Genomic DNA, 21902 nt, shown 5'->3' with positions numbered 1-21902 from the left:
GGCAAGGGTGCTGGAGTGGGTCACCATACCTTCCTCCAGGGGACCTTCCTGACCCAGGGGTCAAGCCCACGTCTGTTGCATCTCCTGCGTTGGCAGGCAGGTCCTTTACTGCTCAGCCACATAAATCAGCACAAACCTACTGTCCTGCTGGGCTGGAGGTCAGAAGCCTGAAAGGGTCCCACTGGACTAGTCAGGGTTCCTTCTGGAGACTCCAGGAGAGAATCTGTTTCCTGAATCCCTTGGCTCATGGCCCCCTCCTCCATCCTCGGAGTACGTCCCTCTGATTCTGCCTCACACCTCCTTCTCCTCTGACCCCTGCCTCCCTGCCTCTCAAAAGGACCCTTGTGATCACACTACACCCACAGGATAATTCAGAGTAGTTCTTCATTCCCAGATCCTAATCACCTTAATAAAGCCCCTCCTACAAAGTGTGGTGACTGGACTAGTGTTCCCCCAAATTTCATCTCCACTCAGCCCTCAGAACATGACCTTATTTGGAAATGGGGTCTTTGCAGATGTAATCAAGTTGAGGTCCTACCTGAGTGGGGTAGCCCCCATCCAGTCACTGGTGTCTTGTAAAAAGAGGGAAATTTGGACACAGACACCCAGGGAAGACAGCCTTGTGACTTCGGAGTCAGGGATGGGAGGAATGTAGAACCCAGGAAGCCCGAGGATCGTCAAGACCGGTGGAAGCTGAGGAGGCGTGGACTTCATCCTCCCTGAGGGTTTTGGAGCAAGCATGGCCCTGCCGATGCCTGGATTTTGAACTTCTGGCCTCCAGAGCTTTGAGAGCACAAGTCTCTGTTGTTTTACACCCCACCTCCGTTTTTGGTTGTTTGTAGCAGCCCTAGGAGACTGATGCATCAGCTGTTTTTTGCTCAGTTGTGTCCAGCTCCTTGCGACCCCATTTACTGCAGCACGCCAGGCTGCCCTGTCCTTCATCATCTCCCAGAGTTTGCTCAGACTCACGTGCATGGAGTCAGTGATGCCACCCACCCGTCTCATTGATGCATTCCAGGCTTCAGTGATCAGGCTGTGCTTCTCCTGGGGGTGTTACTCAGCTTATCACAGAGCCTTCGAGGGGAAGGGAACGTCCATGGCAGGGAGGAGCCAGAGACGGCAGGGAGGAGCCAGAGACGGCAGTCAAGCCAGATGTGAAGTCTCGGTTTGGGACTTCCCTGGTGGTCCAGTGGTTAAGAATCTGCTTTCCCGTGCAGGGGACGTGGGTTGGATCCCTGGTCTGGAAGGTCCCACATGCTGCGAGGCAACTAAGCCTGTGCGCCACAGCTACTAAGCCCATACTCTGGAGCCTTGCTCCACGGCAGGAGAAGCACAGGCATCGCGATGAGGCGCCAGCGCACACCACAACGAGAAGAGTCTGCACGTCATGACAGACACCCAGCGCAGCCCGAACTCAACACGAAAGACGAAGTCTAGGTTTGCTGCCTCAGGCCTTCGCTCAGGCGACACCACTTTGGGCCTGTGGTTTTCTTTTTAACCGATTTCAAGGTACGCATTTTGGGAGAGGACCCTGTTCAGCCCATAAGAGAAGTACAAAATACTCCAAACAGCTGGCTGTTTGGAGGGGAAATGTGGCTCCCCGTTCATTCTCTCCTTGACCAGGCATGTCACCACGTGGCGTGCTCTGCTTCGGTCAGCCTTTGCTGTGTAACAGAGCATCCCAGTTTGTCGGTACCTCAAACAACGCCGTGCGTTCTCATGCTCTGTGGGGTGGTTCTTTTGTGCTCTCACTGCAGATGACTGATACCTTGGCTAGGGCTAGGGGTCCAAGGCCACTTGCCCAGGTGCCTGGCAGTGGGGCCTGGCTGGCAGCTCAGGCACAGTCTGGGGTCCTTGGCCACCCCCACCCCATCCTCTCATCCTCCTGTGGGCTAGACCGGGCTTCCCCATAGCATACCTGTCTCTGGGTCTGAGAGACCAAGAGCAGAAACTGCAGACCCCGAGGGTCCCAGGCTTGGAGTGGGTGCCCCATCCCTTCCCCCACAGCCTGTTGTCCAGAGTAAAACCACACGGCCAGGCCCGGCCCAAGGGAGGAGCATTAAACTCCCCCTGGTGATGAGCTGAGGGCTGGAGACACAGGGGGGCGAGGATGCGGGGTCCCTGTGCCACTGACCACATGGCCGTGACTCCCCGGAGGAGACCTCTCCAGCTTTGGCCTGAGTGGAAAGCGGGACCCAGTCAGCAGCAGACCCGAGTTATCCAGCCGACGACACCGACCTGGAACACGTGTGTGCAGGGTGAGGCCGTCCTGGCAGTTGGCCCCGGGTCAGAGACCCGCTGGAACTTGTGCACCTGCAGGTCTCACTGACTCACCTGCCAGGGCCTCCGGAAGTCTGTCTTCCATGAGGGCCATTATTTAATAGGAACACAGAAGCCACCCCATCATTTGGAAATAATCTCAATTTGTCTTGGTTTAGGCAAGAAGGAGCACAGAACCCGGGCATGTTTTGTATAATAATAGATCACAGGGTATGAATGCCTCCAGTTGTTGTCATTGTTGAGTAGTTTCTTGGGAGTCAGAGATGATTGTATTTCAGTCCCTGAACATTTGGTGCCCACTGTGTGCCCAGCCCCATCCTGTAACAGGAAAGAGTGGATCACCCCTCCCTGTTCTGGTCACCGATTGCAGAATAAGAAAGCACCCCCTAACTTAATGACTCAGAGCATCACCAGTCAATCATTTTGCTGGGTCTGAAGGACCTGCATTCATGACTGCACATTGGTGCTGCCTGCCAGCTCCCCTCCCTGGGGGCAGCTTTGGCTTCCTCCTGGCATGGCGGTGGGCTCCCAAGAACAAGTGTCGCATAAGGAAGAAGTGGAAGCTGCCAGATCCTTAAGGCCTGGCCCAGCATCCTTCTGCCATATTCTTGGTCTCACAGTTTAGGGTCAAGGGAACAGCATCCTTCCAAGACTCATGGGAAAGAGGGCTTTGTAGGTGTAATAAGGTGAAGCTCTTACTGGATCAGGGTGGCCCTAATGCACTGTGACTTGGTGTCTGTGTGCAGAGAGCAGGGGACACAGTGGGCAGATGAGAAGCTGGAGGGGAAGAGCGAGGATCCTCCTCTCAGGGCTCAGAGGGAGTCCAGCCCTGCTGACCCCTCGATTTCAGACTCTGGCCTCAGATACTGTGAGAGAACACATTTCTGTTATTTTGAGGCACCCAGTTTGTGGTCATTTGTTCTGGCACACCCCAGGATGCAGATACACTGATTTACCCTGCTTTCCCAACTTTGACCAGAAACTCCATTTATTTGACTGTTTCCTAGGGCGGGGGAGATTAAGGGAGGTGTCCCATAGGCAATAGTGCTCAACTTGGATGATATTTATAAAAATAGTAGTGTTGACAACTCAGAGGACATGGAGCAAAGGGATGACGCCAACAGTTAACTCGTTTACTGCAGCGGCTCTGGGGAATTCCCTGGCGGTTCAGTGGTTAAGGCTCCAAGCTTTCACTGCAGGGAATGTTGGTTCAGTCCTGATCGGGAAACTATGATCCTGCATCCTGAGCTGTGCAGCCAAAAACAGAAAAAAAAAAACAAAACACTACAAAGGCTTTGTCAAGAGGGTCTGTTACTATTCTCATCTCACAGATGGAGAAACGAGGATGGGAAAATCAAGGCACTTGCCCAGGATCTCAAGACAAGAAGGACGGAGCTTGGCTTCAGTGTCCAGTAGGATATCTGGAGGCTCAGGTCCTCTCCAGCAGGAGGGGTTCCCATGCTGGGGTCTGGAGGGGAGACAGGTTTCCATTCTTTTCATCCCTCAGTCCCCCGGGCTGACATGGAGGGTATAGCAAACACACTAGGGGATGCTGTTCATGAGCGAATAGGCAGCATTGGGATGCTTGGCTCCATCTGCAGGCTGACAGGAAGGTTTAGAATCTTCCGGAAACGCCACACCCTGGGTGTGATACCCAGGGCCCAGCCTGCTCTGGAAAAGCCTGATTGTCACCGGAGAGAAAGCAATCACCAATGCAGCAGTCGCCAGAAGAGCTGTGCTTCCGAGGCATTCTCAGCCACGGTCATCAGGGTTCCCTGGCTCTGCTCCTGGAATATCAGAGAGGAGAGAAGCAGGCAGGAACCTTGGTGACGGTGGCAGCCTAGGCGTATTTCGGATATGGGTTTGCCCTGTTCCAGGTTAATGATTTCAAAAACAGCATGAGCAACGAGTCTCACAAAATTGTGAAACATAGTCTCCCCCTTTTTGTAAAGATATTATCATACTTCCATTTTGTTGTTTGCCTCCAAGAATGAAGAGGTTCCAGATGGATAATCCCAAAGAATAAAAACAAAGAAAGAATAACAAAAAATAAACTCCCCTGTTCAAACATTAGATCTGTTATCAGGTTTAAACTAAAGATGTTATCCAATGTAAGTATTGGGGAGGAATAAAAATCCTACCCCTCCTCCTCACCTAAATCAGGATAAAAATTTATTTATCTTTTTATGTAACAGAAATCTGAGGTAGGTAGTGGGACTGATATAGAAACCTATGTTAGTCATAGATGGCCAGGTGCCACTACTAAAGTCTTCTGTTCCCACCATACCTCGTGGTCTAAAGTGACTGCTGCATTCCAGCCATCATATGCATATTCCAGGCAGGAAGGAAGAAGAACACTGAAGTCTCCCTTGAGGGAGACTTCCTTGAAGCCACACTTAGATGTAGTTCTACAGACAAGAGAAGGTGTGAGGCTAGCTGGGAAGTATCATCCTTTAGCTAAGCGACATTAAAAAATCTTCCTATTTTTAAGGAAGAAGAGAGATGAGCTATCTGGAGGCAACTTGAGCATTCTGTCACTACTAGGGAATTTTGTGGTTCAAGGGATCTAGCATGGAGACAGCCTTGGGAAGCTGGCATTATGGCCCCAGGATGGCCACACACTGTGTTGTCTGGGCGGTGATGGTTTGGCAACCTTATCACTTCTTATAAACTTTTCCTTGGCTGAGGAGGAAGGGTTCATGAGCGTTCCAGGGTAGTTGTTTATACTTCAAGACCACGAAAGCATTTCCATCCCAAATCCTGTAACAAAAAGCTCCCTGAAGGGTCCAGCACTTTCTAATCAAAGAATTTCATGGGCTACTCTTGTCCATCCTAGAAGAAATCAGTCCTGAATATTCATTGGAAAGACTGATGCTGAAGCTGAAACTCCAATACTTTGGCCACCTGATGTGAAGAACGCACTCATTGGAAAAGACCCTGATGTGGGGAAGGATTGAAGGTGGGAGGAGAAGGGGACGACAGAGGATGAGAGGGTTAGATGGCATCACCGGCCCAATGGACTTAAGTTTGAGTAAACTCTGGGAGTGGGTGATGGACAGGGAGGCCTGGCGTGCTGCCGTCCATGGGGTTGCAAAGAGTCAGACACGACTGAGTGACCGAACTGACTAACCTGACTCTTGTCTGACTACCTTCTTGCTTCAGGAGGTATCCCTTGCTAGCGGGAAGCTCACAGTTGGGACTCAGGGCCTGAATAGATTCAGGAAGAGACAGAAAGGGAGGGAGGGAGGGAGCGGGAGAGAGAGAGGCTGCATTGGACCTGTTGATGATAAATTACCACCGATTTGTTAGAAGGTCAGGTTTTGGAATCCACGGGCTCCCAGCCTCTGCATCGCTTACTGTGTTAGCCTGGGCCACTTATTTATGTGGGTGACTCTCAGTTTTCCTCCCATTTGACGAAGATGCCCCAGGTGCCTCCTGAGAGCGCCAGCATGAGGGATGGGGGATGGGACTCCTGGAGAGCACGCAATAGACGACAAGCTTGGGTACCTAGTTCTCTACTGTGAGCTCAGGGCTCACCCAGCACCCAGGCACCCAGAGTGGAAGAGAGCTGTGGGGGGCTGTGGTTCACCATCCTCTTTGGTGCCAGGAGTTCCCCCAAAACCTCCATCCCAGCTCCCCTGGCCCCAGGCTGTCTCCCCAAGGATGCCCCAGGATCTGCCCCAGATGCGAGTCTTGCCTTTTGGGGCTCCTCATTCTCTCCCCCTAGGTTCAAGTCCACACTGCTCAGAAGGCTCACTCAGATCCCCACCCGCCAGCCTCACCTCTCCACCGTGGTCCCTGTGTCTCCTGTTCATCCTTCCAGACCTGTCTTGGCCATCTCTCTGCCTATCTCTCTTGCCCATCTGTCTGCTTCCTTGGGGCAGCTGTTCCTCCCCTGCTCGGATCACTGACTCTGTCTGCCCTGGCCGCTGGGTGAACACCACTAACCAGGTCCTGTCCCTCGGTCACAGGGTTGCAGTGATGTCTGGGTGTCCTGGTTTGCATTCCCCCTAAACAGACTCCAAAACAGGATGTGAGTGCAAGTAGTTTATTGAGGAGATGATCCCAGGAAATACCAGGAGGAGGGAGAGGAGGGAAAGGGCCAACAGAGGGTGGGCATCACACCAGCTACCACCTCAGCACCTGGAGTGTAGCCCCGGGAGTCTCTGGGAGCCAGTATCATCACCCTGAGGGGTGCAGGAGCTGGGGTATTTACACTCCAGTTCTTATTAAGTTATTAGTGTGATTCCATGCTGATATTGTGCCATGCCCAGGGCAAAGGAGTGTCTGTGCCGGCAGCTGACAGGACAGGGCATGGCAGCATCTGCCAAGGTGGACGTGTGGCCTGAGCCCAGCTAATCATGTCTTTCCCTGGGATTTTGCTTCTCAATTTGAAGCCAGGCAGGAGGTGTGACCTGTTGAATCATAGCTACCAGTGGCCACCTACTCTGCCTCATGGACTGACCAGAGGTGCCAGGCAGAGCCCAGAGAGGAGGGGGAGGTCAGGGCAGTGGAGGGGAGGGGTGGTGACCATCTTCTCTGAGGTCCTGGTCGCGGGCGTATCTGAACCTGTCTCTTCCCGGGCCTCCCACTCATAGGAGCTGACACATCACCTCTTTTTCTTCCTCAGTCTGTCCTAATTACCTTTCCATAACCTGCAGCTGGCCCTGCATCACGTCTGTTTGTGAAGCCTCCGTTCACTCCTCGGTCCAGACACCCGCCCGCTCTGGGCTCCTTGGAAGCCTCTAGATCCCTGTTGCTGCCCTCAGCACAGAGGACGCATTGACCATCCACCCGGGGTCCCTCCGTCAAACGGCTTGTCTCATGTCTGCTTTATTCATCTCTCTCTCTCTCTCTCTTTTTTTTTTTTTCCGGAATTCCTGGTCCAAAGAAAGTCCTCAGTAAATGTCATCAAATAGAATGAAAAATGAACTCCAGCATTCATTTATTTTTAAAAATCTATTTACATTTTCTGCTTGTATTACTTCTTGTGGGGTAACTCAAGGTGGATAAATTTGCTCTTCACTGTTGGCTGAAGAATTCCTTTCATTTGCTCAAAACTACCTCTCTCGAACTTTAAGGGGGTGCCCATCGTATTCTGGGACTTGGTGTTCACTTTTCCTACGTGAGTCATCGTTTTTATATAGTTAAATAATACCACAGCTCAGCCTTTGGCTTCCCAATTTCTTCTTGTAAAAAGCCCTCCTCTCTTTACATGGCTAGACTTTCTCGGCTCTTTCCTGGTCTTCTTCTATACTGGCCCACATGTTGGCATGCAGAAGGTGCTCAGCTAATAGTGGCTAGAAGAATGAATGCACAGATGTCCTCAGCGAACAGAGATTCCTGGGCTCGCCTTCCCAACCTTCAGGTCCTTGTCATAGTTAGGGTTCCCAGAAGCAGATGCTGAGCTGAAGATTTGAGGGCAGGCAGCTTATTTGAGATGTGGAAGGAATACAGGAGCTTCCCAGGTGGTGCAGTTGGTAAAGGATCTGCCTGCCAGTGCAGGAAAACCTGGGTTCAATCCCTGAGTCAGGAAGATCCCCTGGAGGAGCAAATGGCTAACCCACTCCATTATTCTTGCCTGAAAATCCCATGGGCAGAGGAGCCTGGAGTCCTGCAGTCCATGGGATCTCAAGGAGTCAGACATGACTGACTGCACGCACTCACAAGGAATACAAGGAGATAAGTCTAGTGATGCAGGAAGGGCAGGAATGTAATGTATATAGCATTAAGCTGATGACTGCTGTGTGACCAGCTAGAGAATCTTCTGGGAAACATCCACCTCTGAGTCATCCCAGCTGAGAGTGCAGGGTCTGGGGTATTTACACCCCCAGCCCTGTTAGCCATGGTTGGCCAATGTCTCAGGGACATTAAATCCCAGGCACTTTGGGGCCTTGACTGTGAAGTGACATCTCCTCCCAACAGGGCCAGTCAGATTCCTCTCTCTAGGAAGTTGGAACTGGGAGACAACTGGGTACACCCTGCGCTGGTCCCTGGAACAAGGGAGATGTGAGCTCCCATGCTGGTGGGCTGGCCATGACCACAGGCGATGAGCAAGGCCAGGCTGCAGAGGGAGAGGGAAGGGACCCCTGCTGTGAGGGGTGAGAGCTGCACAGAAAGTTCTGACAGCACGCTTCCGGGACTAACTCTCATTCTTTGAGGGTCTTGGCTGTCCTTGAATTCTACAGCAACCCAGTATCCTACCAAGAAACCCCCTTCTGTGATTGAGCTACCTCAAGTGGGTTTCTGTTACATGCCGCTTCAATTGATCAAGATCTTCCCCTAGATTTACATCCCCCACCAAGAGCCACCTGCCAGTATAAGATGTGGATCACCCTTGGGCCCTTCCTCTCCAACAAGTCAAGCAAACCCATCCCACTGAGATCCCAGAGGGCCACAGAACTGGCACCTGTCAGCACAGAGGGGTCTCCACCTTTCCTACTCTTTTGATTCTTCTTTCTAAGCTAATACCCATCACAAAATGGTACCCCCGTGTCTCCTTGACTCACGTTGTTAGAGGTCTTTGATGCTTAAGGCTCAGTGGCTTTGTGCAGCTGCTAAATGGGTGTGGCAGGAACAAACAAGAAGCTGGAACTCCCCAACCCTGGTGCTTGGTGTCCAGCTCAGGGAGACTCCAATGGAAACAGCTGGTAAGAAGACATTGGTGTGAGTTCAAGACCCGTCAGTTCTATGGCAGCCACCTCGAGAGACAGGAAAGAGAGACTCTGATCTTTGCTGTGGATGATTAAACTTTCGTGGCCATCTGCAAACCCCTCTATTCTGCAGACGTGTGTGGTCCTCGCATCAGCCCACTTGGTTCTGAGAGACCAGGCGGACAAGAGGATGGAACCTCTCCAGGCCCGAGCATTCCTTTTTCCAACCTGGGCTTCATTATGACCAGACGGCCTTTTCCTTGGTCTCAAAGTCTCCATGACTTGACTGCTGCCTGGGTGGCACGTAGGTTCCTTTGCTGGGATTCCCACGGATGTATGTAGCCAGTCCCTTTCCAAGAGGACCCTTGGGTGCCTCTCAGTTCTTTCCCATCCAGGACTTCCCAGGAGTCCACGTTGCCCATGACACACCATTTTATTTGAATTGAAATGCAGTTTTTTGGAAATCAAAGTCTAAGATTGCACAACGATGGAAAAGTTGATGGAAATCAAACCTCTCTCTTTGTACTCTGTTGGCCCTAATAACAGTAATATTAACTAATACTTGCTAAGCGCCAGACCCTGTCTGACTAGTTTCCTTATATTAACCATTTAATGCTCATGGCAGCCATGGGCGAGAAAGATGCTGTTATGATCACCCCATTTTACACACAGGAAGCTGAACAAAGGCCAGGCCTGGAGGTGGAGGAGCCAAGATTTGAACTCAGCCCTGCTGGTTCCAGAAAGCTACAGACCTGGGCACAAACTGCCCCTTGGGTGAGCCAGCCTGGGAGGCGACTGCAGCTCAGAAAGGTCAGGTGACTTAAACAAATACACAGAGCTGGTGGAACCAGGATTCAAACTCGTCCATCTAGCCCCTCCTTCCCCTAAGAAGGACTGGTTATCTCTCACTGAATGTCTGCTTGGTGCCAGGCACTGTTTGTTTTCACATATTGTGTCTGTTTTTTTAATTAATTGATTTGGCCACACCACATGGCTTTTGGGATCTTGGTCCCCCAACCAGGGATCAAACCGGGGCCTAATGTAGTGAGAGCACAGAGTCTCAATCCCTGAACCACCAGGGAATTCCCTGTTGTATCTGCTTTAAAACTTGGGGAGGATTTAAAACGAGCCTGCAGATTCTCTGATCTGTACCTGTTGAAAAGTTTGGTCTGTGCCCTCTCTTCTGTGCTTTGACCAAAGGTGTGGGAGCAGTGACGTTCTTCCACCGCCAGGCCATCAAAGGTCCTGCATCTTTTGCCTGGTTCTCTTGGGAGGCTTGCTCTAGGGGAAGTAAAAAGTCTGACTGCCTGGAAAGGCCGCATGGAGCTCCTACCACGAGAATGACAGCTTGGGTATCTGGCCAGGTGGGACCTTCCAATGTCTGCAGCCCAGCCAGCATCTGACTGCAGGCACTCGATGAGGCAAGGAAGAACCATTCAGCAGAGCCCATCCCACATTCCTGACCTGTAAAACCATGAACACAGTGATGTTTCTTTCTTTTTTCTTTAGGTTTTACTGTTTTGGTTTTTTTTTAACTTTTAATTCTGTATTGGAGCATAGCTGATTAACAAACAATGCTTTGATAGTTTCAGGTGAATAGTGAAGGGACTCAGGCATACATATACAAGTATACATTCTCCTCCAAGCTCCCCTCCCATGCAGACTGCCACATAACGTTAAGCAGAGTTCCGTGTGCTGTATAGTAGGTCCTTGTTGCTTATCCATTTTAAATATAGCAGTGTGTACATGTCAGCCACAAACTCCCTAAGTACCCTTCTCTCCATCCTTCCCCCTGGCAATCATAAGCTTGTTCTCTTAAGTCTATGAGTCTGTTTTTGTTTTGTAAGTAAGTTCATTTGTATCAAGGAAAATGGTTGTTTTAAGCCACTACCTTTTGGGATGGTTTGCTACAGAGCAGCAGTGACGCTAACATCCCGTTTGAGAAATACTAATCCCACTGAGATGTTAGAGAGAAATGAAGTTGCTGAGAAATGTCTAGTGGGTTCACACTGTGGCACATCCAGCTCCCTGTTCCCCTCAGGCCACTTGGTTTAGGAGCTAAGGTCTCTGACACGAGTGCTTGCCAGAAGTCAGCAGGCAGCTCTGGGCAGACAAGGAGCAGGTGCACAAATGCAGAGGATCCCACAGAGGGAGAGGAAAGGAGAAGCAGGGAGTGGAGGAGGTGGGGTGTTGGCAGTTCCTTGGTGCAGAGGGTGGGGCAGTGGCAGCCAGTCTGGACAGGAGTTGGCACCTCGGCTTGGGGGTGACATTATAGAGAGGTGCCTTCAGGTTGCAACTCTGCCAATGGCGCCCCTGGAACACCTGAGCTGGGGATGGTGTCGCCAGAGCCATCCAGAACTAGCGAGGAGCCCACAGAGTGGCTGCCAAAGGAGGCGGAGGCCCGAGTCAACCAAACTGGAGATGTTTCGTTGTTGACCACCCCCATCCGCACCCCCACCTGCATGCTGGGCCCGTGAGAAATCAGTCTGAGTCGCTTCTCTTCCCCTCTGCTGGGGCAGGAGCTGCTTCGTCCTACTCCTCCCGGAGCCCCAGGGTTAATGGTGCTCAAGGCGGCAGCAGGTGCATGGTGCGAGCCTGAGTTGAAATCCCAGTTCCTTGTGGCAGGTGGGAGCGCGCCTGCGCGCAGGGAACCAGCGAGGGAAGGGGCGAAGCGAGGCCTTTACAAAGCTGCCCTGTGTCCCAAGGCTTAGGTGCAGTGTCGCCATTCAACCAAATTTTAATTGAAATTGTAAATGTAAAATAAAATTTCTCCGCTCGTGAAAAAACAAACGAACAAATCCCAGTACCTCCACTGGGGAGCTATTCAACCTTGGGAAAGCTACTTACATTCTCTGTACTCAGTTTCTTGGTGGTAGCACCCACTTCGGAGGGCTGTTGGGAGCAGGGGGAGTTTGCCAGGATGATGGGTATGAGGCTGGGTACCTGAGAGGCATCTGTCAGGAATACAGCTCTCTCCTCCCCTTGGATCTGCCCTTTGTCACACCGAGGATGCTGGTTATGAAGCAGTCTGTTTTGCTTACCACTAAATGCCCAGTGCTTGGGACAGAGCTTGACACATAGTAGGAGCTTAATAAGTATTGAATGAATAAGTGTTGAGCTGAGAACGATGCTTCAAAAACTGAGAAAAGGAAGAAAAGTAAAAGATGAAAATAAAATGAGTTAAAAAGATAACTTTTTTAAAAATTGAATTTGAGCTGCACCTAAATCTTTAAGAGTTTCCAGCTTTCTGAATCCTAGTCACACATGCCTGGCCAATCACTGAGGTTCTTCCCTTATATTTAACTCATCCTCCCTGCCCACCTCCCTCCCCCCACCAGCCAAGTGCTCTGAACCATTGACACTCCAGACTCAGATCCCAATCCCAGAGGGGCATGTCTGTGCCTGCTCACTGCTGTACAGCACAGGGGCCGGATGGGGCTGTTGGGGAAAAGCTGATACTGAGTGATACGGTGTCTTCACTCAGGAATAAGCAGCGTGGTGAGGACAGACTCCCTCGGGCACCAGCACTGCCCGCATACAGTTCAGTTCAGTCAGTTCAGTCGCTCAGTCGTGTCCGACTCTTTGCGACCCCATGAATTGCAGCACGCCAGGCCTCCCTGTCCATCACCAGCTCCTGGAGTTCACCCAGACTCACGTCCATCGAGTCAGTGATGCCATGCAGCCATCTCATCCTCTGTTGTCCCCTTTCCCTCCTGCCCCCAATCCCTCCCAGCATCAGGGTCTTTTCCAATGAGTCAACTCTTCGCATGAGGTGGCCAAAGCACTGGAGTTTCAGCTTCAGCATCATTCCTTCCAGTGAACACCCAGGACTGATCTCCTTTAGAATGGACTGGTTGGATCTCCTTGCAGTCCAAAGGACTCTCAAGAGTCTTCTCCAACACCACAGTTCAAAAGCATCAATTCTTCAGCACTCAGCTTTCTTCACAGTCCAACTCTCACATCCATACATGACCACTGGAAAAACCATAGCCTTGACTAGATGGACCTTTGTTGGCAAAGTAATGTCTCTGCTTTTGAATATGCTATCTAGGTTGGTCATAACTTTCCTTCCAAGGAGTAAGCGTCTTTTAATTTCATGGCTGAAATCACCATTTGCAGTGATTTTGGAGCCCCCCAAAATAAAGTCTGGCACTGTTTCCACTGTTTCCCCATCTATTTCCCATGAAGTGATGGGACCAGATGCCATGATCTTCGTTTTCTGAATGTTGAGCTTTAAGCCAACTTTTTACTCTCCTCTTTCATCAAGAGGCTTTTTAGTTCCTCTTCACTTTCTGCCATAAGGGTGTCATCTGCATATCTGAGGTTATTGATATTTCTCCTGGCAATCTTGATTCCAGCTTGTGCTTCTTCCAGCTCGCATATAGTAGGTCCACATTAAAAGTGGGGGGCACTGGGGAGTCCTTTAGCTCCTGTGCCCTTGCTTTCTTCCTCTGCCGACCAGGGTCTTGGCCTCATCTCTCAAAGGTGATTTCTTCTGGCTCTAAATTCATTGAAGCATTTACCTGCACTGCAGGCTAGGGACTTGGGGCACTCTCTTCTCCAAGCCTCAGTTGCCTGATCTGTGAAATGGGATCATTTCCATCTCAGTGGATTCCTGTGAACCTATACTGAAATAATGACAAGGATTAGCCTGGGCCTCAGCTTTACTGTGTTCATCCAGTAACATCTTCCTGTCTTCATTTGCACGTTGGGAAAGTGTGTGTCTATGTGTATATGTGTGTCGGGATGGCAAGAGTGAAGTTTTCTTTCCAGGTGTAGAGGATGGGGATAAATTTAGCAAGTGTATTTTACACCCTAGTTGATGGGGCCCATGCCAGTCCCAAGGAGGTAGCTTCTCTTTTCCCATTTTCCAGTTGAGGCGCACAGAAGTGGAATTTGGTAAATTTGCAAACCCCTGGTGGAAAGTGGTTGGCACCGCGCTGGGTGCACCGTTAATTTCTCAATGGAAACGCCATTTTTATGGTCATGATGAGGAAACTGAGCGCGTCCTCCTTTTCGCAAGCCGTTTTTAGGACGCGGATGGTCCCGCTCTCCCTGCGATGCCCCCGACCCGAGGCGCCAGCGCCTCCCGGAGTCCGCCAGGCACTTAAGTGGGGCGAGGCCGGGAGGGGCGGGGCCGGTGGGGGTGGGGGGCGGGGCCATGGCGGCGCGACCCTATTAGGGCCGCCGGGGGCGTGGCTCCTGGGTCCGGGCAGCCTACAAGAGGCGGCGCGTACGGTCCTCGGACCCACTGCATCTTTCGGCGGCCCAAGAGTCTCTCATCCGCGACCTGCCCGTTCTGTCCGCTGTGCTTGTGCTGCTGTCGCCGCCACTCCGCGCAGGAGACGCCGGCGAGGAGGTGGTTGAGCCCTGCGGAGGGAGGTAAGTGTGCCTTAGATTCCTCTCTCTGCACCGTGCTCTCCACCCCCTCAATCTCCTAGGAGCTGGAATAACCAGAACAGATGTCATCTCTTAGGGTTTACTGTGCGCAGGCAAGTTAGCTGTGCACGCCTCCTGCATTTCAGAACCGTGCTCGGCGGCATGCCCTTCCGCAGATGGAGAAACTGAGTCTCAGCGAGGGCAAGTTGTCTGAGACCTCACATACTAGAAGCTAGGGAGCCTGGGACTCAAAGCAGGTCTGACCACAGAATCGTGCTCATTGAGGCTGTGTGTACTCTTGCCTTCCCTGTACAATTCGCCAGCGTCTATTGCATCCTTGTGTACACCGTGGGCGTCAATAAGTGGAGAGCATGTGGCAGGAGTTTGAATGTGTTCTGCCCACGTGTGGAGGCTGAGGTAATCCTGGCGGTGTGTGCATTCTGCTGGGCAGTTTACAGAGCCACGCCCCTTTACGATAGTGTTTGCGACAGACCTTCCAGGTAGTCTTCCTCTTCCCCTATTTCAGAGGAAGGCACTGAGAGGGTCAGAGAGGTGAAGTGTCCCGGCAGAGTGGAGGCTGGGACCCAGTTCCTTCTGCCTCCAAAGCCCCATAAAGCTGTGGATGTGTCCGGGTCTGGCACATGACCAGTTCCTACAGGTTTGGGAAGAGTTCCCGGGCTTCTTCAGCTAGAGTAGGTATCTGTATAAACTTCTGGTAGGGGGAACCGCTGGCAGCTGAGGGCTCAGCTCCGGGGTCTGGGAGATCTTCGACCCCCAGTGGAAGAGCCAGGGCCAGCCCCCTGGGCAGTGGAGACCCAGAGCCTCCCTCTAAAGGGCTGGACTGGTGGACAAGCCAGCTGGCTAATGCCAGCTCATCGAAGTCCAGTTTGAATTGGGTGTCTGTTAGCTGGAAGGTGAGTTACTGCTCTGGTCAAGGGAAGCAGCTGGGAGCTGACAGATGCTCAGCTCACCTTCCAACCAAGAATGGGCTTGTGTGTTTCCACTTTGAGCCTTTGGGCTCCTTGCCCTGGCAGATTAGGGTGAGCCTGCCTTCCCCAGAAGGGTCAGGGCATCTAGGGTCTAGAACCTGACAGATGAGAGGCCAGGATGTGAAGGACAGGATGAAAGGCATGCCCCCTTCTCCAGACAGATCCAGAGGGGAACTCTTGGGCCTATTTGTTTTGTGCACTTGATGGCTGTGTGTGGTGCTGTCACCTCAGGTCTATCTGTCTGCACTTAGCCTTCATACTTAAGGGCTGAGTCCTGCCTCCTTTAAGACACTTCTCTGTCCAATTGCTAACTCCACCTCTGAACCTGACCTTCAAACCTGAGGGATCGTTTTGTTTGAGAGGGGCTCCAGGTCAAACACAGTTAGCAGAGCCGGGGCCAGCCCATCCCTGACGATGCAGTCAGGGAAGAGAATGAAGAGAGTGATCTTGATTCTCACAGTCTCTTAAAAAATTGGAGTAGGAAAAGTAGCGATCGCATTTGTAGCCCTATCCACAGCTGACATTCATCTGGTACTTACTGTGGGCCAGTCATGCCTGGGCTTTTACATGGATCACCACTGACTTATTTGTGAACTGGACTGTCCTCCTTTTTACAAGGAGGAAAGTGAGGCTCCGAGTGATGAAGGCATGTACCCAACATGACATGGGCAGGGTCGGAGAGAGCCACCATCGTAGCCGGGTCCTCCCTCAGACCCTGGAAAAAGATGCTGGTCCGATGACTGGCCACATGACTGTCAGCTCAGAGCTTGCTTCTGGGCAAGGCTTCTGCCATGTGGGGTCTGAATTGCCTGGCTCTGGTTAGGGGTGGGGCTGGAGAGGAGACACTGACATGGGGGCTTGGGATCAACTCTGCCGACAGGTACCTGTATCAGTATGCAGGGGCCCTGCTGGGGAACCCAGAGCAATGCCAGCTGCTCCCACAGCCCTGCCTCTGGACTGCAAAGGAGAGCTGGCTGGACAGGGAGGGGCTGGAGCCTCAGGAGCGGAGCATGGGCCTCTGAAGACCCCCACACTTCATCCTTCCCTCAGCGACCCCACATTGGATACCTGGGTTTTTCTGTAGGTTGCATTTGAAAACCAGCTTTTAAAGGCAGGACCTCTGAATGTGACCTCTTTGGCCTCATGGGAGCTGGAACATTTCTTTTCTCTGTCACCAGAGTAATTTACTATGTATGGGAGGTGCCTCTGTGTCTGCTTACTCCCGACCTAGGAAGACTCCCCCCACCGTTTTTGCAGACTCACTGGTTTTTGATCAGTCCCAGATGTGCAAACCCAGCATCACTCAAAGGAGCTGATGGCTTGTCAAGAAAGGAAAATAGAACACAGGCATCATTTCATTTCATCTTCAGTTCACTGAGCTGACTACTATAGGGATCTGAGCCCCTCATAAAGTCCTAAGGGAAGCACGCTGTGTTCTGGAACAGGGAGGGACAGGCCGCTCTTCTATTTTTTTTTGCCCCGTGGAAAAAAATGATTTCAGTATTGTAAAATACTAATAACATGAGATTTATCATTTTAAAGTACACAGTTTGATGGCATCTAGTACATTAGCTGTGTTGTGAAACTATCCACACTGTCTAATTCCAGGACATTTTCATCACTCCAAAAGGAAACCTTACAATCAGTATTAACAGTCACTCCCCATTCTGTCCTCCTCAGCCCCTGGCAACTGCTCATCTGCTTTCTGTCTCTCTGGATTTGCTTAATTCTGGACGTTTTGTGTAAAAGAAACCACCCGGTATGTGACTTTCTATGTCTGGCATCTCTCACTGAGCCTGACATGGTCAGGGTTCCTGCGTGTTGGAGCCCTTTTGTGTGGTCGAATCCTCTCCCATGGTATGGGCAGAACAGACCATCCTTAGTTGATCCTCTCGTCCACTGCTGGAAGTTTGGGTCATTTCCCCCTTTTGGCTGTCGCACATAATGCTGCTGACATCTGTGTACACTTTTTTTTTGTACACCCATTTTCAGTTGTTTTGGTTCTTCCCCTATGAGGAGAATAGGTGGGTCCCATGGTAACCTTATTTTTACCTTATGAAGGAACATGTGTCCCTTTTCCTTGACTTTTGTCTTGAAGAGGCATCAACTGAGATCATCTCCTTCCAGAAGGAATCAAGGCCCTCTGCCATGAGCGTAGAGAATGGGGCGTCTGGGTGTTTTGGGGGAAGTGTTCACAGTATCTCCCCACCCCTCACCCCAGAGAGCAACTGGCAGAGATTCCTGTCAGAGATGTTGTCCTGGGGAACATCTTGTATCCAAGACTGTGCATTTGTGAGTACTTGGTGATAGACAACCCCCCAACCCAAGATTGTGGGGACAGACAGTTTCTTGTGGTCCAGCCCCGGGGAAATTTATCTTCTCTGATTGCCCCAAGTGCTGCGTCAGCTTAGGAAAAAACCACAAATTCAGGGGAAAAAGGAAAAGTCCTAATGAGGATTATGCAACTTTTGGACCATCATTTAAAAAAATATTATAAATTATGAAATCCCACATTTTCAGTCCAAGTTTCTGTATCATTTCCCACTGTGAGTGCAGAACGGTAAAATCCTGGAAGGAAAAGAATCCAGCTTCCATTTTGTTTGTAGTCAAGTGGTCCGAGAATGGACCCTTCCCTGACGTTCTTTTGGACTGAAAACTTCTGAATCTCTCTAGAACTAGGGACGGGTATCCAGCTGGCAACTGCTGCGGCTGATTTGATAAGATCCTAGAAGTTCTTTTACTGGTGGCTCAGTGGTAAAAGGGGATGCAGGAGACTTGGGTTTGATCCCTGTGTTGAAAAGATCTCCTGGAAGAGAGCATGGCAACCCATTCCAGTATTCTTGCCTGGAGAATCCCATGGACAGAGGAGCCTGGTGGGCTACAGTCCATGGGGCCACAAGGAGTCAGACACGATTAAAGTGACTTAGCATGCACACACAGAAGTCATTTTAGAGCAAAGAGGCGGTGTGCCTGGCAGGGAAGGTGACAGTGGGTGGGTGGGGTGTTGACGGGTGCGCTGGGAGGGGGCCATGTTAGTGCAGAGGCCTGGAGGAGGGCTCCCCTGGCACCCTGAGACTGACAGGAAGCTCAGGTGTCTGGGGTCTAGGGGTCTGGGGGTCAGGCTCAGGGTGGAGGACCCTGCCCTGTGCTGAGTTTGGATCTCTTGCTCTGAGCTGCGGGGCACAGGGGAGTCACGGTGTGGCCTTCGTACCTGAGAGCAGGTCACGGTGGGATGATCGGTGTCCCCTGCAGTGTGTGAAGCCCTTCCCGGCCCCAAGGTGACTGAACCTGTGTGCTGACCCAGCAGCAACCCACCCTTTACAAAACTGACCTCCCTTTACAACAAAGACAGAGCACCCTCTACAGTGAGGCCTCTGGTTCTAGCTCTGCTCCATGTTCACCGAGGCTCATCTCGCTCCTGCCTTCTGGTCACAGCAGGAGGGATCAGGTTTTCTGCACATGCTGATCATAGAAGGCCCCTCCTCCCCACTTTTTGTTTTTAATTTTTGGTTGCCCTGCACAGCATGTGGGCTTAGTTCTCAACCAGGGATCAATCTGTGTCCCCTGCATCGGAAGTGCAGAGTCTCAACCACTGGACCACCAGGACGTTCTGATGGTTCCCTTTTTAACATAAATTTCTTTGAACTCCCAAAGTGAACCAACAAATAAAAATAAGAAATATGAATTAGAACAGGGAGATGGTAGGAAGGTGGGCAAAGCTTGGGGTAGCGGGTGTGCCAAGGGCTGGAGTTTGGGAAACACCGGACGAAGGTGCGGCATGGGGAGATTTGAGAGGCTGGTGCCACCTAGAGTAGCGGTTCTCAAAGTGAAGTCCCAGGGCCAGCAGCAGCACCCAGGGGAGCTGTCAGAATGCTGATTCTCAGCTGCACTGCAGACCTCCAAAAGCTATGGAGGTGGGGCCAGCAATCTGTGCTTTAGCTCGACTTCCAGCACTTTCTGGTGCAGGCTCCAGGGTGGGACCCACTGCCCGGGAAAGCCTGGAAGACTTTCCCTGGGCAGGGGCCCAGAATGGGGTGGGCAGGGCGGCTGATTGGGACGGACGGTTCTGTTTACAGGACCTGATGTGAGCACAGAGAAGTCATGTGGCAGGGATAGAGCCAGCGGCTTGGGAGCTAGAGTGACCTCTTCTGTCCAGCGTCAAGGCCCCTGAGAGCAAGTTGCTGGCGTGTTCCTAGGCCTTTCTTCCTGAATGACACTGGGTTTGCTGGCACCCATTGCTCTAGGGCTTGAGCAAGTGTCCTGAGGGTTCCAGCCTTTTCCTTCAGCAGTGTTTAGAGCCCATGTGCCCAGGAACTTGTGAAGTCCGTCTGTTGGTGACGCCTAAGCGGCCCCTCTGAAAGAATGGGCTGTTTCCTCTCCAGCATTCAAAATACATCTGTGTGTCTGTACATGTCCACTGCGTCTCTCCATCCTGCCCCCAGCTGGCTCCCAACACAGCCAGTCTGTTCTCATGGGGGGAAGCACTGGCTGCTTTAAAAACACTGTTTATTCCCGGGAACCGTCAAGGCCGGGCTTCCCGGGGACTGAGATATTTTCAGCTTTGGCATCGCTGGACAAAGTGCCCTCTCAGACCAGGATGAACTGGGCCCTGTCTGGCAGAGTCGCTGTCTGGCCCAGGTGGGAGGCCCCAGCCGCACAGGGCTTTCTCTGGGCTCCAGCACCTTCAGGTTCACTTCGAAGGGCTGTCGGAGTCCAGGCCTCGGACTTGTCTCAGTGCTGATATTCAGGGGAGAGCCCGGAGGGTTATATCTTGCACAGTGCTCTTCTCCTGCTTCTGTGGAGGCATTCTTCCAACAGAAGCCAGAGCCTCTTTAACTCTTCACTGAAACTTTTTATTAAAGTTCAACATGCTGGAGAAGAAAGCACATGCATTCCTGCACAGGGGGATGGCGTTTTCTCCAAGTGCGCATGTGCAGGCTGGGGCCCCAAGGTGACAGAGCCTGACTACCCCCCAGGCCCCTCCCACAGCCCCACCCCCGAGGGGAACCATTTCTGATCTTCTGTTGGGGTCTGTTGGTTTTGCCTGGTTCTGAACTTTATATCAAGGGCAGCGTGGATGTTTCATTACTGGAGTCTGGCCTCTTCAGTTCTGCGTTAGGTCTGTGAGCTCTATCTGCGGAGCTGCATCTGCCGGGTTCTCAGAGCATAAATCAGACCCTGTCACCGTCGGCTTCCTCTGCTCTGCACCTGAAGTGCATGCCGGTGCACACACACACACACACACACACACACTCACACACAGACACACCCCCACCCCCATTCCGCTTTGCATTTAGAGAAAAATCAACACTCTATGGTCAAGGCCCTCGAGGCCCCAGGCTGCCTGGCCCTGTTTGCCTCTGTGACCCCATTTCTCCCTGGTCACACTGCTCTGACCCTTCTTGTCCAAGCCAAGACAGTGACCATCTCAGAGCCTTTGTCCTTGCAGTTCCCGCTGCCTGGGTTCACCCCAGCCAGAGTGGTCACTGCCCCTACCCCTGTCCACCCGCACCGTCCGGTGTCCCAGGCTGTCTTCCTCCAGCCTTGGTATGGTCTCCTCTGCTTGCTGCGATGCCCGCCCCCCACTGCGCCCCACTCCTGGGGACAAAGTCTTGCTCATTGCATACCCCAGGGACTCCCTAGCCACCTGAGGGCTTGCCCTGGGGATTTCCCCTGAGAGGCCGCGTGCAGATTCCATAGTCTGGCGCCATATAGAATGCTTGAGTTCGGTTCAAGGCTGTGACTCATCCTTGCAGGTACCACCTGACACCAGTGAATCATGCATTTCGGGTGGGAGGATAGTCCCGGTGCTGCCGCGCCGCAGCCTGGAGCAGAGGTGTCTGGGGTGGCCGGTTTCACCCTCAAGGAGCGGGAAAGAAACACTAAGTGAGCACCAGTGAGTCTCGGGACTCTGCTGCTGGGCTCCTTAGAACCACTATTTCCACAGTCTGCACATTCTCCCCCAGCCCTGGGAGAAACTCAGTACTTTGTTTTGCCTGGGAGGAACTGGATACTCCGGCCCCCAGGTCTACGTCATAGAGTCAGGATTCAAACCTGGTTTGACCCACTGTCCACACTTTTCTTCGATGTCTCCTGAGAGTCCTCAATTTCTTGTTTTTGGGAGCTGGAGGTTTCCTGCCATTTATCTAAAGATTTCTGAGAGCACTGTTTCCAAGGAAACATCCACATGTCTACGAGAAGGGAGAAAAGGGCCCCAGGCGTCATGTACTGGGTATTTGAAGAGTATATTAATTTATTATCCAGTCACTTTAAAGTGACTTCTCATATATTATCTTGGCTTGTATTGAACAAACCTGTTTTTTCTTTTTTTTCTGCACAGAGTAGATTAAGCGAATGTTTGTTGAGTAAGTGTGCTCTTTTTGTTCAGAATTGTGTATGTTCTCTGCATAGTATTTAAAAAACTGAGTGGGTTGTATATATTATATTCAGTTAAACGTACCGAGTTGTTGCCACGTGTATCTCATAAGGACATATCTTTTGCTGAGGGGACAGGAGGAAAGAAGGTGTCCGTGGTGGCCTTTTTTGTTAAGCCTAATGTCCGTCTTTGTGAGGTTGGGGGCAGAGCAGTTGACAAAGGAAG

At 51.7% G+C, this 21902-nt stretch overlaps 1 protein-coding gene across 1 annotated transcript in view; it reads left to right on the top strand.

The window, feature by feature from the left end:
- Window positions 1–14196: 14196 nt before the first annotated feature.
- CRISPLD2 (cysteine rich secretory protein LCCL domain containing 2) overlaps window positions 14197–21902 on the top strand; it is a 69673-nt gene continuing 61967 nt past the window's right edge. The window contains exon 1 of the mRNA XM_040253967.1: window positions 14197–14315. The gene's annotated coding sequence lies outside the window, so the exon portion shown is untranslated. The remainder of the gene's footprint in view (window positions 14316–21902) is intronic.

The sequence above is a fragment of the Oryx dammah genome, unplaced genomic scaffold (genome assembly GCF_014754425.2).
Source record: "Oryx dammah isolate SB20612 unplaced genomic scaffold, SCBI_Odam_1.1 HiC_scaffold_13, whole genome shotgun sequence".
Classification (NCBI taxonomy): domain Eukaryota; kingdom Metazoa; phylum Chordata; class Mammalia; order Artiodactyla; family Bovidae; genus Oryx; species Oryx dammah.
This window is presented reverse-complemented; position numbering and strand designations above follow the sequence as displayed.